Genomic DNA, 14,959 nt, shown 5'->3' with positions numbered 1-14,959 from the left:
GGTCACCAAGACCAACGACCTTCTCTCCAATTACAGCTGCAGCGTTTTATTTGAGACGTATATTGCGCTGGGCGGAGTTCTGAGTGCTGCAGAACGTTTTGGCTGAAACTTAGTAGGTAAGTTCAGTAATCGGTGCACTCATGCAGTGTGCTGAAAAAATAATAGTTCCACTTTCTGCCACCAGTTTAAAATATGGCGCTTAAGTAGTCAGAATAATCAAACACATGATAACGGTGGTTCTGGTACGTTTATTAGGATATGGTCACTAGTCACAACATGTGTTCAGTATGGTCTGATCAGCAACATGCTGCCTCAGTAACATACATTGGCGACAGTTGCTCAGAGCACATCCTATATAATCAGAGCGACATGTCACTGTATGGTGTACTTCAGCTGAGAAAGATTCCGGATACGTCCCTGACAGACATGAGCTTTCAGGTATCCGCAAAACAGAAGTCGCATGGATTTGGGTCTGGAGATTTGGAAGACCACTCATCTTCAAATTTCCTAGAGATGATGCGTTCATTACTGAAGGTTTCTGGAAGCAAATATTTCACGTGGCAACCGACATATGGTGTCGCCCCACCTTGCATGAAAGTAGTGGTGTGGACACAGCTGCCTTTTTGCAAAGCTGGAATCACATCCTTATAACGTGCATATGTCACATACTCACGAGGTGTCATTGCCTCGGAGGAGACTGTGAAACCGCACCACACAGTCACATAAACTGGAAGTTCCTGTACAACAAGCGGCGCAGTAGCACCCCTATGCGGCAGTTCCGTGCATTCACGGCACGGTGCTGAATAAAATCTGCCTCGTCTCCCGTAACAATATTTTCTGGCCACATGTCATCCATTTCCATAAGTGTCAGAAACGGAGGGCAAAGTCATGGCATTGAAAGCTAACTTGGGGCTTCATTTGATGCAGTTTTGAAGTGTTGACCAGGGGAGAGATAATTGGCGGAGACTGTTCTAGCATTTGAATCATGCGTTGGCACGGTCGGCTATAACTACAGCAACTTCATCAACTGCTACCAGGGAATGAGCCGCCTCCCTTTCCTTGGAGCACCTCTTAACTCATCTGTTTTTACAAATTGTTCGACCGTATTCTTTAGCCCATTTATTAACGTAGGGCCTCTTCGTCGGCGATATTCCCGCAATGCAGCGCTGATATTGCTGCCATTCTGATAAAACAACTTTGCGAGCAACGCCGCGGCCATTTTTCTCAATAAACATTGCGTGTTGCATGGAAAACTTACATCTCCTTAAGGCTTTACACCAACAGTCACTTCAAAAAAGAAATCAACACGTGTTGCAAAGCGCATTGACGTCATAAGAGGAAACACTCCACATTTTAACTGTTTACAGACCCACATTTTCAGCCAATGGTAGATGGTGGAACTATTATTTTTCTGCATATTCCAAGAGTGCACCAATTAATGAACATACCTGCGAAGTTTCAGCTTCCTAAGATGTACACAGCCTGAACTGTAACACTCGGAAGACCGTCGGTTTAACTATAATAACCCTGTATTATTATAAACAGGGATGGTTTATTAACGATTCGGCGTACGATTCAATTCGCTACCACACCCGTACACATATCCAGGCGGGAAGATGGCACTCCATCCTAATATGCCATGAACCGGCTCACACACCATCGTGGGGATCATGTCCTGCACATTGCATAGCACAGCAAGTCATGTAACATGATTTTGTTTACGTTTCTGTGTCAACGCCTCAGTGTGACCGCACTTATAGTTCGTTATGGTTTTCATTCTGTGTCGAGGCGCGATTTGTTCTAAAGGTCTGTAAGCATGTATTCCACAGATTCTATAGATGAGTTCTTGGCGTTTATCGTGAAGATGGATTCGGTAACGGAGGAAAGACATGTTTCGTAGAAGGAGCTATGTTGAAAGGTCAAGCACGCTAATTTACATACAGATTACTTGGGTACTTTGAAAGGAAGAGAGACAATGGTAGACCTTTGATACCAGTCAGTAGAATCATCGGTAGTATTTCAGAAGAGCTGCATTTCTGTCCAGTAACGTTGGGAAGACTGACAAATGAGAAGGCGACTGTAAATTAAGCCCGGAGCTCTTTTCTTGTAACACACAGAAAGGCATGGGAGAAATCGTGTCGAATGACAGACACTGTCAGCTTTGATAAAAAGGTAATTAGTAAGCATTTATCTGCATACTAGCTGTTACCCGCAGCTGCACTCGCATTTCAGTAGTTTCGTTATGATGAGTAAGCAAGCAAGTAACTTATAAACATCTGGATGTTTAGTGCTGTAACAATGTGCATAGTGCCGGTAATAGGGACTAATGAATGTGTTTGTGTTGTTTTGCTGTAGGTAGAAACTTAGTTAAAATAATGAAATCCACAAAATTGTTTTTTTTTTCTTTTCAGTTATTTATTGCACAGTCTTAACTGAACACAGTTCTATAAATAAAGGTTATGGTCTTCTTTTGGAAGAACGTAAAGCTTTTGTGGATTGGACGCTGAAAGAAACAAGACGGAAAAAATCGGAACACAAGAAAATAATTAATATGGAGTGACGAATTTTCGAGAATACGTTTGTCTAAGTGACATGTTCAAGTGATAAACAATAGAAGACCACCGGTTAATGTAAGTTCTAGGCAAACCATTGCAAATGGGAAATGCAGATACATTAATAGCCGGTGTAACCGCTAGAATGTTGAAAACATGGATGCAAACGTGTATGCATTGTGTTGTACAGGTGGCGGATGTTAGTTTGTGGGATGGAGTTCCATGCCTGTTGCACATGTTCGTTCATTACAGTGATGGCTGAAATTGTCATCCGGCGATATCCCATATGTGGTCGATTCGAGGGAGATCTGGTGATCGAGCAGGCCAAGACAGGATGCCAACACTCTGTATAGCACGTTGGGTTACAACAGAGGTATGTGGGCGAGCGTTATCCTGCTGGAAAACACCCCTCTGGAATGCAGTTCATAAATGGCAGCACAACAGATCGAACCACCAGATTGGCGCACAAATTTGCGGTCAGGGTGCGTGGGATAACCACAAGAGTGCTCCTACTGTCATACAAAATCGCACCCCAGACCATAACTCCAGGTGCATGTCCTGTGTGTCTAGCATGCAGACAGGTTGGTTGCAAATCCTCAACTGGTCTCCTTCTAACCAATGCACGACCATCACTGGTCTTGAAATCACTGAAGTCGCAAATGGCGGTGGTTTGGGGTCAGTGGAACGCACGCTACGGGGGGTCTAGAACGGAGATTTCCTTGGAGTAACAGATTGTGTCTCTGTGTCTCTGTGGTGACACCTGCTGCTCAAATTGCTGCTGCAGATGCAGTACGATGTTCCAGAGCCATACGCCGAACACAATGGTCTTCCCTGTCAGAAGTGCCTCGTGGCTGTCCACAGCCCGCTCCTCTTGCGAGCGTACATTCTCGTGACCATCGCTGCGCAGCAATCATGAACATTGGGTACATTCCTGCCAAGTCCTTCTGCACTATCGCAGAAAGAACATCCGGCTTCTCGTAACCGTATTATAGGACCTCGTTCTAACTCAGTGAGGTGCCGATAATGGCTTCTTTGTCGTCTTAAAGACATTCTCGATTGAAATCAACTCACCATATCCTATGTCAAAGGTAACTAACACTCACGACCGTTACAGAGTGTATTTAAAGCAAATCTGATCTGCATCCCCAAAGTGGCGCTACTATTGCCATTATTGTGCGACTGGGGCGAAATTTGAATAGACATCATTTTTCAGGAGAAACACACTTACCAACTTACGTTTGTTTTGCACAAATCCTTTTTGTTGTTGTGGTTTTTTCCGTCAATGTAATTTGATGTCAGATGCAGCGTAAATTTCATAATATTTCTACGCGCAATAACATTAGTTGCCCTCATGTGTCTGCATACTGGGTAAGCATAGCTTGTGTTGTGCGGCCCATTCCTTCCCCTCCCAAGTGCCCAACGCACGACGCAACTGCCGAGTGGTGCGTGTGGAGGACTGTGGTCAGGAGCAAGCACCTATGCATTGTGCTACTGAGGTAGCTATACACCGTACATCGTGCACATTGTACAGCAAATTTAATAACTTTTTAACAAAGTTCCTGTTCAGTGACGTAAAAAAGTATGTTCCATTTCCTCCTTCACTCTCTCAGATATCCTTTTTTATCGCCTTCTAAAGTGGTCTATATTCTTCCTCAGGGTTCAAGTTATCTACATACCAAATTTCATCAAAATCTGTTCAGCGGTTTAGTTGTGAACAGGTAATAGAAAGAGTCACTTGCAAATTTACGAGGGTTGGAACATTATTAGTGGCAACTATTTATTTGCAGCTCGTACAAAAAAGATACGTGTTTCAAAGTTTTACTGACCTTCAAAGTAGTCACCAGCATTGTGTATAACCCGTTGCCAGTGAAGTGTTTCCTTCAGTTTAGAAATCGAGTTGAACTCATGAGGGCTTAAGTCAGGGGAGTGCAGTAGGTTGTATAGCACTTAGCAGCCCCATCAGTCAAACAAATCAGTAAAAGCTTGCACTGTACGTGCTTGAGCATTGTCCTGCAAAATGATGGTCAGGTCCTGCAGAAAGTGTCATCACTTCTGTCTTTAAGCTGGTGGTAGGTTGTGTTCCAAAAATGAACTGCATAGAGCCAGAAGTGATGACACCTTCTGCAGGACCTGACCATCATTTTTCAGGACAATGCTTAAGCACGTACAGTGCAAGTTGTTAATGATTTGTTTGACTGATGGGGCTGCTAAGTGCTATAACACCTACTGCACTCCCCTGACTTAAGCCCTAGTGAGTTCAACTCGATTTCTAAACTGAAGGAAACATTTCGGCGTTCGCTTCAGAACTGCTACAAGTTCGTCGGGCAATAGACCGCGCCGCTCGAACTGTCAACATAACTGGCCCTGCTAAGGGTATCCTACGACTTTCACATCACTGGCAACGGGTTATACACAATGCTGGTGACTACTTTGAAGGTCAGTAAAACTTTGAAACACATATCTATTTTTAACGAGCTGTAAATAAATAGTTGCCACGATTAAAGTTCGCCGGCCGTTGTAGCCCGAGCGGTTCTAGGAGCTTCACTCTGGCACCGCTACGGTCGCAGGTTCGAATCCTGCCTCGGGCATGGATGTGTGTGATGTCCTTAGGTTAGTTAGATTTAAGTAGTTCTAAGTTCTAGGGGACTGATGACCTCAGATGTTAAGTCGCATAGTGCTCAGAGCCATTTGAACCATTTGATTAAAGTTTCAACCCTCGTATATTATTAGTATGGAAGCCTTGATTATAGCAGAAAAATATAGCAGGCACTTAGAAAGTTGATATTTTCACTGTGCAATGCGATTTGTTTGCAGGAAAAATGATAATCGTTTCCATGTTATCCAATGCGTACAAAAAAGAGGGGAGGGGGTGCTTGTATACAGATACAACCAAAACAAGAACAGATGTATAAGCATTTACATCTTCATAAAAAATCTGTGGAATTGGAGTATTTGTTGGGTTGTGTAAGTAGGCTGTTTATGTTTTCTTATTGGTAACGTTACGTAGCGCTCTGTATGTAAATCACTGGCTGTGCTGTGTGCAGTCTGCGGCTAGTTTGCATTGTTGTCTGCCATTGTAGTGTTGGGCAGTTGGATGTTAACAGCGCGTAGCGCTAAGCTAGTTTTACTACGGATTTATTTTTCTTGTTTTCTGCACAGTGCCTTATATTAGTTGTAATATTGTAATTGCTTTGCCAATTTGAATTTTTTGTCATTGATGTTTGTGTTAATTGTTTTGTGCTGCTGCATTGCCTCGTCCCTTAGTTTAGCATCTGAGCTCAGCAGATTTAAGTTAGCTTAAGATGGGGTAGGCCATATAAGAGAACAAGTTGTGATGAATTGGAAGAAATGCATTGAGAAGCTATAAGAAAATGGTTTGGCCAAAAAAGTATTTTGAAAGAGGATATGAACCAAAAAAGTAGGGTTTAGGGACAACAGGTTTAGGTAGGATTTTCTTGGAAATAAATGATGAGGTAAGATAATGGTAAATAAATAATGAGGTAAGAAATGTGTGAACATATAAACACAGAAAGCATGCTTGGATAGAATTTTTTTGGTGGAAACAAATGTTGAATTAAGAGGAAAGATATACAGAATGAAGTTTTGGGTTGGACTGCAGTACCAAATGTCACACTGAAAACAAACCTTGTCCTGTACTTCTGTGTTATTATGCTATATGAATTTGTGTTTTTCCTGTCTTTATGTGTTTAGCTAATAAGAGTTATGTTGTAGAATTTTTCTAATAATATGTTATTTACTTTGTAGAGATGTTTCGACATTATTAATTCTGTTCTGTTTCAATGCTCATGTGTGAAATTAATGTTTCGAAAACTATTCTCATTATTTTATATATTTACTTATGTCATAATTCCTGTAACACTGATGTATATGTTTATTTCTATTCTTTTGTAAAGCCTGTGTTACTACAAATGTTATCTGTACTGTTTTGTTCTTTAATGATGTATTTTGTACCTTTGTAATTGTATTCTTATGTTGTAAATTTATTATTGTATAGACACCAGTTCTTCAAATTAAGTATCATTTCACTGCACACGTTTCTGTTGGTCATAGTATATGGACAATATGCGAGAAGTAGGGACTGATAGTGTTTGCACGTGTGTTAATAATTCAGCAAGGGACTGGCTAACAGCATTGCTGGTTCTAAGGACAGTTAAAAAAAAACCAAAAGAAAACTTTGTGAGTGCACAAGTGGCGGCTTATGTACTTGCTATATTCTCCGCAAGACTCTTCGATGGTGATTGTGCACCTGCACAGTCGCAACAGATGGCTGCTGGCCGTCTCTACGAGGACTACAGTGGGTCTGCACCTTTGATGGCCCACCAATACCATTATTTCTACAAGGACTGCACTGGGTCTGCACCTCTGGTGGCCCACCAATACCGTAATCTCTACCAGGACTACAGTTGGTCTGCTCTGTGATGACCTACCTACCAGTATTCTTCAAAACTTCGACTGACTCTGCTGTGGGTTTGCTCTGTTGTGGCCCATTACATTTCTGCATGTCAAGAGTCAGCACTGTCTTTCCGTTGGGAGGACAACACTACTTCTTCAAGACTGCATGGAAATCCACTACTTCCGTGTGCATTCTCTTTTACTGCTCAGACTTTGAGAAAAACACTGCTATTTTACTGTGATGAACGATCAGGACTGTCTTTATGGACTGTGAGAAAATTTTAGCTTTTGACCAACATTGTATCAATAAGTGTGTGCATTTGATATCTTTGTTATTGTAATTATGAAAAATTTTATCAAATCATTATTGGCCAGTGCCCAAAAAAATTTGTAAAATTTTTTGTGGGGAGCATGGGGGCTATGTAAGTAGGCTGTTTATGTTTTCTTATTGGTAACGCTACGTAGCGCTCTGTATGTAAATCACTGGCTGTGCTGTGTGCAGTCTGTGGCTAGTTTGCATTGTTGTCTGCCATTGTAGTGTTGGGCAGTTGGATGTTAACAGAGCGTAGCGCTGTGCAGTTGGAGGTGAGCCGCCAGCAGTGGTGGATGTGGGGAGAGAGATGGCGAAGTTTTGAAATTTGTAAGACTGGATGTCATGAACTGCTATATATATTATGACTATTAAGGTAAATACATCATTTGTTCTCTATCAAAATCTTTCATTTGCTAACTATGCCTATCAGTAGTTAGTGCCTTCAGTAGTTAGAATCTTTTATTTAGCTGGCAGTAGTGGCGCTCGCTATATTGCAGTAGTTCGAGTAACGAAGATTTTTGTGAGGTAAGTGATTTGTAAAAGGTATAGGTTAATGTTAGTCAGGGCCATTCTTTTGTAGGGATTATTGAAAGTCAGATTGCGTTGCGCTAAAAATATTGTGTGACAGTTTAGGCACAGTCATGTATAATTGTTCAAAAGGGGACGGTTCAGTTGTTATCATCCTTCTTCCTATATTAATTTTTCAAACGAAGAGAAGTGAATACACAGTTCGCGATTTACAACGCTGTACCCAGAACTCAAGGTTGTGCTGTGATTTGAAACCACGTGGAGGGCATGAATTAACGGCTCCATCGTTTCTGCGTTTAACTCTGATTAAGAGTTCTTAGCCTACTCTACAGGATGGAGAACAGCAGACTTAATTTGTAGGGTATACAGTATATGCAGCACATAGCTACTCTGATGACAAAATAAGTGTGAGTACAAGCTGTTTGTATAGACTAGAGGAACCTGTCTGTAGATTTTATGAACACTTACGTCTGATGATAGCCAGGGATACTATTAAGCCACACAATAGCTTCCATAAAATTATTCTGTGTTGTTTTACATAACGACGTTTTCATAAAATCAGAAAAATGCGTGCAAACTGACAACGACTGCGGAAATCTACGGACCAGTAATATTTATTAACTATTGGTGGAAGCATCTCCATAGCTTAAAGAACGTCTTCATCGAGTTCGTCTAACAAAAGCCATAGTGGATGTTCTCCTTTTGCATGACAATGCAAGACCACAGACCAGTCGTTACCCAACCGGTCATTGCGAAAATTGGATGGGAAGTCTTACCTCATCCCTCAAACAGCCTTGGCTTTTGCACCATCAGACTTACATCTTTACAGGTCGCTAACAGAAGATCATTGTGGAGTTCTACTTCGAAGATGAGAAAAGTCGTGAAAACGTCGTTACGTCTACGGCTTACGATGCAGGACTGTGTGTTTGACCACACCGGAATACACGGCCTTGTTAAAAGACGCACAAAAACTGTAGAAACGGCGCAGATTATATTGAAAAGTTGTGTATTAATCGTCAATGTTATGGTTTTAAATCTATGTAGCTGCATTTGAAATTCTTGACTGACCCTTGCACATGATTTCACGCTGCTTCAGTTGTATGCTATAGTTTATCAATCAGAGTGATAGATGTGGCGTGCCAGTGTCTCGGCAACCAATGACAGGTTGTTTTTAGTGGGTGAAATACACTGCTCAGCCAGAACAATATGACCACCTACCTAACAGCTGGTATGTCCACCTTTAGCACGGATAACAACGGCGACGTGTCGTAGCATGGAAGCAATGAGGCCTTGGTAGGTCGCTGGAGGGAGTTGGTACCACATCTGCACACACAAGTGACTTATTTCACGTGAATTCCGGGGAGAGGGGCGCTGAGCTGTGACGCCCTCTTCAGTCACACCCCAGATGTGTTCGATCGGGTCCAGATCTGATGTGTTGGGGTGAGGGGGGGAGGGACAGCACATCAATTGGAACTCGCACTGTCTTCTTCGAACCACTCCATTACACTCCTAGCCTTTTGCCTTGGCGCTTTATCTTGTAGAAAAATGTCACTGCTGTCGGGAAACATGATGATCATGAACAGGTGTACATGGTCTGCAACTATTTGTGACCGAGCGAGGTGGCGCAGTGGTAGCACACTGGACTCGCATTCGGGAGGACGACGGTTCAATCCCGCGTCCGGCCATCCTGATTTAGGTTTTCCGTGATTTCCCTAAATCGCTCCAGGCAAATGCTGGGATGGTCCCTTTGAAAGGGCACGGCCGACTTCCTTCCCCATCCTTCCCTAATCCGATGAGACCGATGACCTCGCTGTTTGGTCTCTTCCCTGAAACAACCCAAATCCAATCCAACTATTTGTGATACTCCTTGGCCGTCATGGTGCCTTGCTTGATCTCCACTGGACCCATGGATGCCTACGTGAATGGTCCCCAGAGCATAATGGAGACGCCACCAGCTTGTCTCCGTTCCGCAGTACAGGTGTCAAGGAGCTGTTGCCATGGAAGATGACGGATTCGCACCTCCCATCGACTTGACGAAGAAGGTATCAGTTGATCAAACCATGTAACGCTCTGCCACTGTGCCAACGTCCAGCGCTGATGGTCACGTGCCCATTTCAGTCGTAGTTGCTGATGTCGTGGTGCTAACATTCGCACATGCATGGGTCGTTGGCTGCGTAGACCCATCGTTAGGAGTGTTCGATGCACTGTGTGTCCTGACACACTTGCCCTTTGACCAGCACTAAAGTCTTATATTAGCTCCGTCACAGTTCGCCGCCTGTCCTGTTCTACCAGTCTGCCCAGCCTATAACGTCCGACATATGTTAGAGGTGTAGCCGCCCAACCCCACGACATCTGGACGTGGTTTTACCTTGGTTTGCCACGTTTTGAAGGCACTCCTCGAACCTCCGACAAGTTATGCAGTTTCTGAAATGCTCTTGCAGAGCCTCCAGGTCACCATAATGTGCCCTCGATTACACTCAAATAGATCGCGCGCCTTCCACATTCTACACATGGACAGCACGCTTACTGGTACTCCATGCACTGTGCTCGTGTGTCAATAGCAGTCATTCCTAGCCGGATGACGTTGCTATCGCCTGGACGGGCTAACATCGATAGTAGGCCGGTTGTCGCAATGTTCTGGCTCATCAGAGCATGTGCAGAGCGTGACGGGCGGGGAAATTGTCGAATTCTCTTTATATCTTGATAGGTCAGGAGAGCGGGGGTAAAATGCGGTTGAAACATGGTAGTCGAGGGAAGGCAGGATTCGATTACGATTGTGGACGGGGCCGTAATCAGTTACTATCGGTTGCCTTTTACAGTTACACACAGTTATTTTTGAAACAGTAATTCCAGACTGAACAATACCACACGTTATTAATGAAGGAACAATCAACTGTGTAATAATAGTGTTTTCAGTGCGTCACAATTTAGCAAATCACCATAAAATACAGATACAGATAATGTTAAAAAAAAGCCACTGTGATCACGGCTGAAGGCCTTACACGCCAAGAATGGCAATAAATTAAGAATGTTTAAGAACTCGCTGCAATTACAGCTTACAGGTATTGAAATGTTAAAGTAAGTGGCCACAAACACAGCAGAAGGTATCAGACGCCAGGAATGACAGTCAATAAGGTTTTAAGGCTTACTGCTAAAAACAAATATCGAATTTTTTTAAGCAAATGACCACAATCACGGCTGAAGGCCTGACACGCCAGGAACGGCAATTATATAAAAAATTTAAAAACCTGCTGTAAAACAGCAAATACACGCAAAGGTTAATTAAAAGAAACAAGCAACTGACCACCGAGCGGGTGAAATAAGCTGACGGTAACGTTGTAACAAACCCTTACACTACTAGATTTATACCAGAAGGCGCCCGGAACTATTAACTAGACAAGCATAACATTTAATGTAGCCATTACGGGGTATGGTAATAAATAATACAATAATAAAACAGATGGACCAGTCACAGACGGTGCTCCAGGAATCGACCTCTGAGAAGGTCCGGCAACAAACACTTTCTCGAGCGATGAGATGGGCAGCCAAGGGTTGTATTCACTTCACAAGATGGTAACTCAGACTAGTGGCAGTCTAATGAATGACTAATGATAATCTTGTTGAAGCTACCTGACGTCCAATAAACCAAATGCAAGAATGGAACAACTCTCCAAATCCGGAACCGGCAGACTGCACTACGCCCCTAGAATACTGTGCTTAGAGCGCCCCGGAACTACCACCAGAGTAGAAGAATCACAAACAGCCTACAATCAAGAAAGCTGTCAAAACTCCACGCCTTACCAGACAGCAGCGGCAAGGCGAGAAAACGTACACTGCCGTTACATACAATAACCCCCAGGGCAAGTAACTGGGGCGTTAGCGGCCACCGGGCAGGAAAAATACCGCTGGTTGAGCTTAACAAATTGTAACAAGCTGAACGCAGTAAATAGTAATAAGAAGTCGAGGAAAGCTTTCCCCAAGCACTTCACCCACTGCTCTTCGCCACAGCGACACTACAAGCAGCAACACGAACCCAGGTCACTGGAGAATCGCGAGATATCACAATGGTGGAGTTTTCTCTACTTGGGTTGAAATGCACTCATCTAGAAGCCTGCAGGATCTGGTTTTCGACGAGGTCGTGCACCCTCGTGACCACAGCTCTTCCATCCGCAGTCCATGCACACCGCCAGCGGTCCCGGCGTGTTCTTGCACTGCGCGGACCTGGCTCCTCCTGAGTCCCCAACCCAAGAGCCACACTCACACGACACGGAAAAACAACGAGGTCTCTGCAAAGATAGGGTAACGGTTACTACATATCGATAACCGCCGCTGCTGCCACTAGCGGACAGGCAACGCTTGCGAAACGAGTGGTGCTAGTCAAGACGAGAAGAAGATAAACAACTGCAACCATGTCAACTACAGGATACGGCCTGGCCTCCGACAGAGGGCGGAAACCTACAGACAGCAGCAACGCGACCCGCAGCACGGCTCAGCGGTTTTACTTTTCTTGTTGAAACATAACGTCACGTAAAGCTTGTAGATAGAGCAGAGCCACCGGTATTAACACTTTGTACAACGACCGTTTTCCGCATTGCCGGCTGTGCAAGCCGTAAGTGATCGTGTTGTGTACCCATTGACACTCCATATCATTACTCCCGGTGCTGGGCGGTTATGACGATGACGAATTCAGTGTGGTTACGCTCGTTCTGCAGGGCACCTGCACGCACAGATACGTCCATCATGATGCTGTACGTAGAGCTGGAACTCATCTGAAAAGACGACATCGTGCCGCTCCAGTGCATTAAGTGTTGTTTGGGGCATCACTGTCAGGTGCGTACCTCTCTGCTGCTGTAGCTAGGGAAGCCGCGGCAATGGTCGCCACGCAACCAGTACATGGTGATCCACATGTTGTCGCATCTTCCGTGTGGCTATGTGCCTTGCCGCAGAAAAGCACACGTCCTGACTCAGGTTACGTGACGTGTCTTTACCATCCTCTCGGCCGCTGTTCCCGTGAGGCCATTGAGATCCTCGGTGGCGTTGAGTATGATCGTCGTGGATGCATCCAATCTACATTCACACAGCAGTCCTGTTGAGCGATACAATGCAGTCTCGAAAGGCCATGATCCTGCCGCTGTCGAATTTCGAAACGTGTTGGTACATGTTTCTTCTTCTAACATGAGGAATAACGTGATCTTCTTACAAACGAACCATAATGAAATGCGATTTCTGAATGAGAAAAGTGCTGCGCAATGTTTCGTTATACACAACGTAGATGGCCTTACTCCTACCTACTTTGTACGATTGCTCTGAAATGTTAGTCAGTTGCGTATCCAAGCATACAGTAAGTACGCTTCATGTCAAGCACATCCTTGTTACATGCCGTCTTCTAGGAGTCGCATGTTTACTGGTCACCGTCGTATTTTTTATACCTGAAAGTCAGCAGTACGCCTAAGCTGAAATGTTCACTTTCCTTTTCATGTCGATGACTTGAGCAAAGTATTTTTCCATGAATTCCTCGATGAAGTCCATTAGACACTAGAATAATAGTAGGATCTAGAGGAAATTCCAAGTTAATGTGTTTTCTGTAAAAGTGCAGACTTCATTTAACGGTAAAAATGATTTGTAATTGCAGCAGGCTGAAGTATTTACGAGTAAATACCTTCCCAGTACGATATGGTTTTAGCAAGTCAGACTGCACGACTTGTGAAGAACGCTGCATACAGCATTAAGTTACCCATTGTTGAACACTGAAATCCGCACAACTTTCTGGGGAGAGCAACCATAGCTCAAAAACATTTTGAACAACACTCAATAACCAACCACTGAAATAAAAAATAAAAATTATGTCAATTAAAAAGGCAAGAATGATGAGATTTGTTAGTAGCTTCCAGGAGCTGCTTGCGCCAAATATGCCTGTTAGCTATACAGTGGATATACGCACATTACGCGGAATTTTAAATTTTACCTCACTGATTTTATACAGCTGTTATCTACCAGATCTTATAATAATACAAAAGTGATTTCTGGCGTTCCCCAAGGTAGTGTAATAGGCCCTTTGCTGTTCCTTATCTATATAAACGATTTAGGAGACAATCTGAACAGCCGTCTTAGGTTGTTTTCAGATGATGTTGTCGTTTATCGACTAGTAAAGCCATCAGAAGACCAAAACTAATAGCAAAACGATTTAGAAAAGATATCTATATGGTGCAAAAATTGGCAGTTGGCCCTAAATAACGAAAACTGTGAGGTCACTCACATCAGTGCTAAAAGGAATTTGTTAAACTTCGGTTACACGATAAATCAGTCAAATATAAAGGCCGTAAAATCAACTAAATACCCAGGAATTACAATTACAAAAAGCTCCAATTGGAAAGAACACACAGAAAATATTGTGGGGAAGGCTAACTAAAGAGTGTGTTTTGTTGACAGAGCTACTAAAGAGGCTGCGTACACTAGACTTGTCCGTCCTCTTTTAGAATACTGATGCACGGATTGACGGGGTACATCGAGAAAGTTCAAAGAAAGGCAGCACGTTTTGTATTATCGCGAAATAGGGGACAGAGAGTCACTGAGATGATACAGGATTTGGGGTGGATATCATTAAAACAAAGGCGTTTTTCGTTGCAGCGGAATATTCTCACCAAATTTCAATCACCAACTTTCTCCTCCGAATGCGAAAATATTTTGTTGCCATCGACCTAGATAAGCAGAATCGACCATCATAATAAAATAATGGACATCTGAGCTCGCACGGAAGGATATAGGTGTTCGTTTTTTCCGCGCGCTGTGCGAGATTAGATTAATAGAGAGTTATTATGACAATGGCTCGACGAACCCTCTGCCAGGCACTTAAATGTGATTTGCAGAGAATCCAGGTGGATGTAGATGTATGAGGGTTCGAACTTCAATAGTGGCAACTACACTCCTGGAAATGGAAAAAAGAACACATTGACACCGGTGTGTCAGACCCACCATACTTGCTCCGGACACTGCGAGAGGGCTGTACAAGCAATGATCACACGCACGGCACAGCGGACACACCAGGAACCGCGGTGTTGGCCGTCGAATGGCGCTAGCTGCGCAGCATTTGTGCACCGCCGCCGTCAGTGTCAGCCAGTTTGCCGTGGCATACGGAGCTCCATCGCAGTCTTTA

Source organism: Schistocerca americana, chromosome 8 (assembly GCF_021461395.2).
Source record: "Schistocerca americana isolate TAMUIC-IGC-003095 chromosome 8, iqSchAmer2.1, whole genome shotgun sequence".
Lineage (NCBI taxonomy): Eukaryota > Metazoa > Arthropoda > Insecta > Orthoptera > Acrididae > Schistocerca > Schistocerca americana.
The sequence above is the reverse complement of the archived record's forward strand: the minus strand, read 5'-3'. Positions refer to the sequence as shown.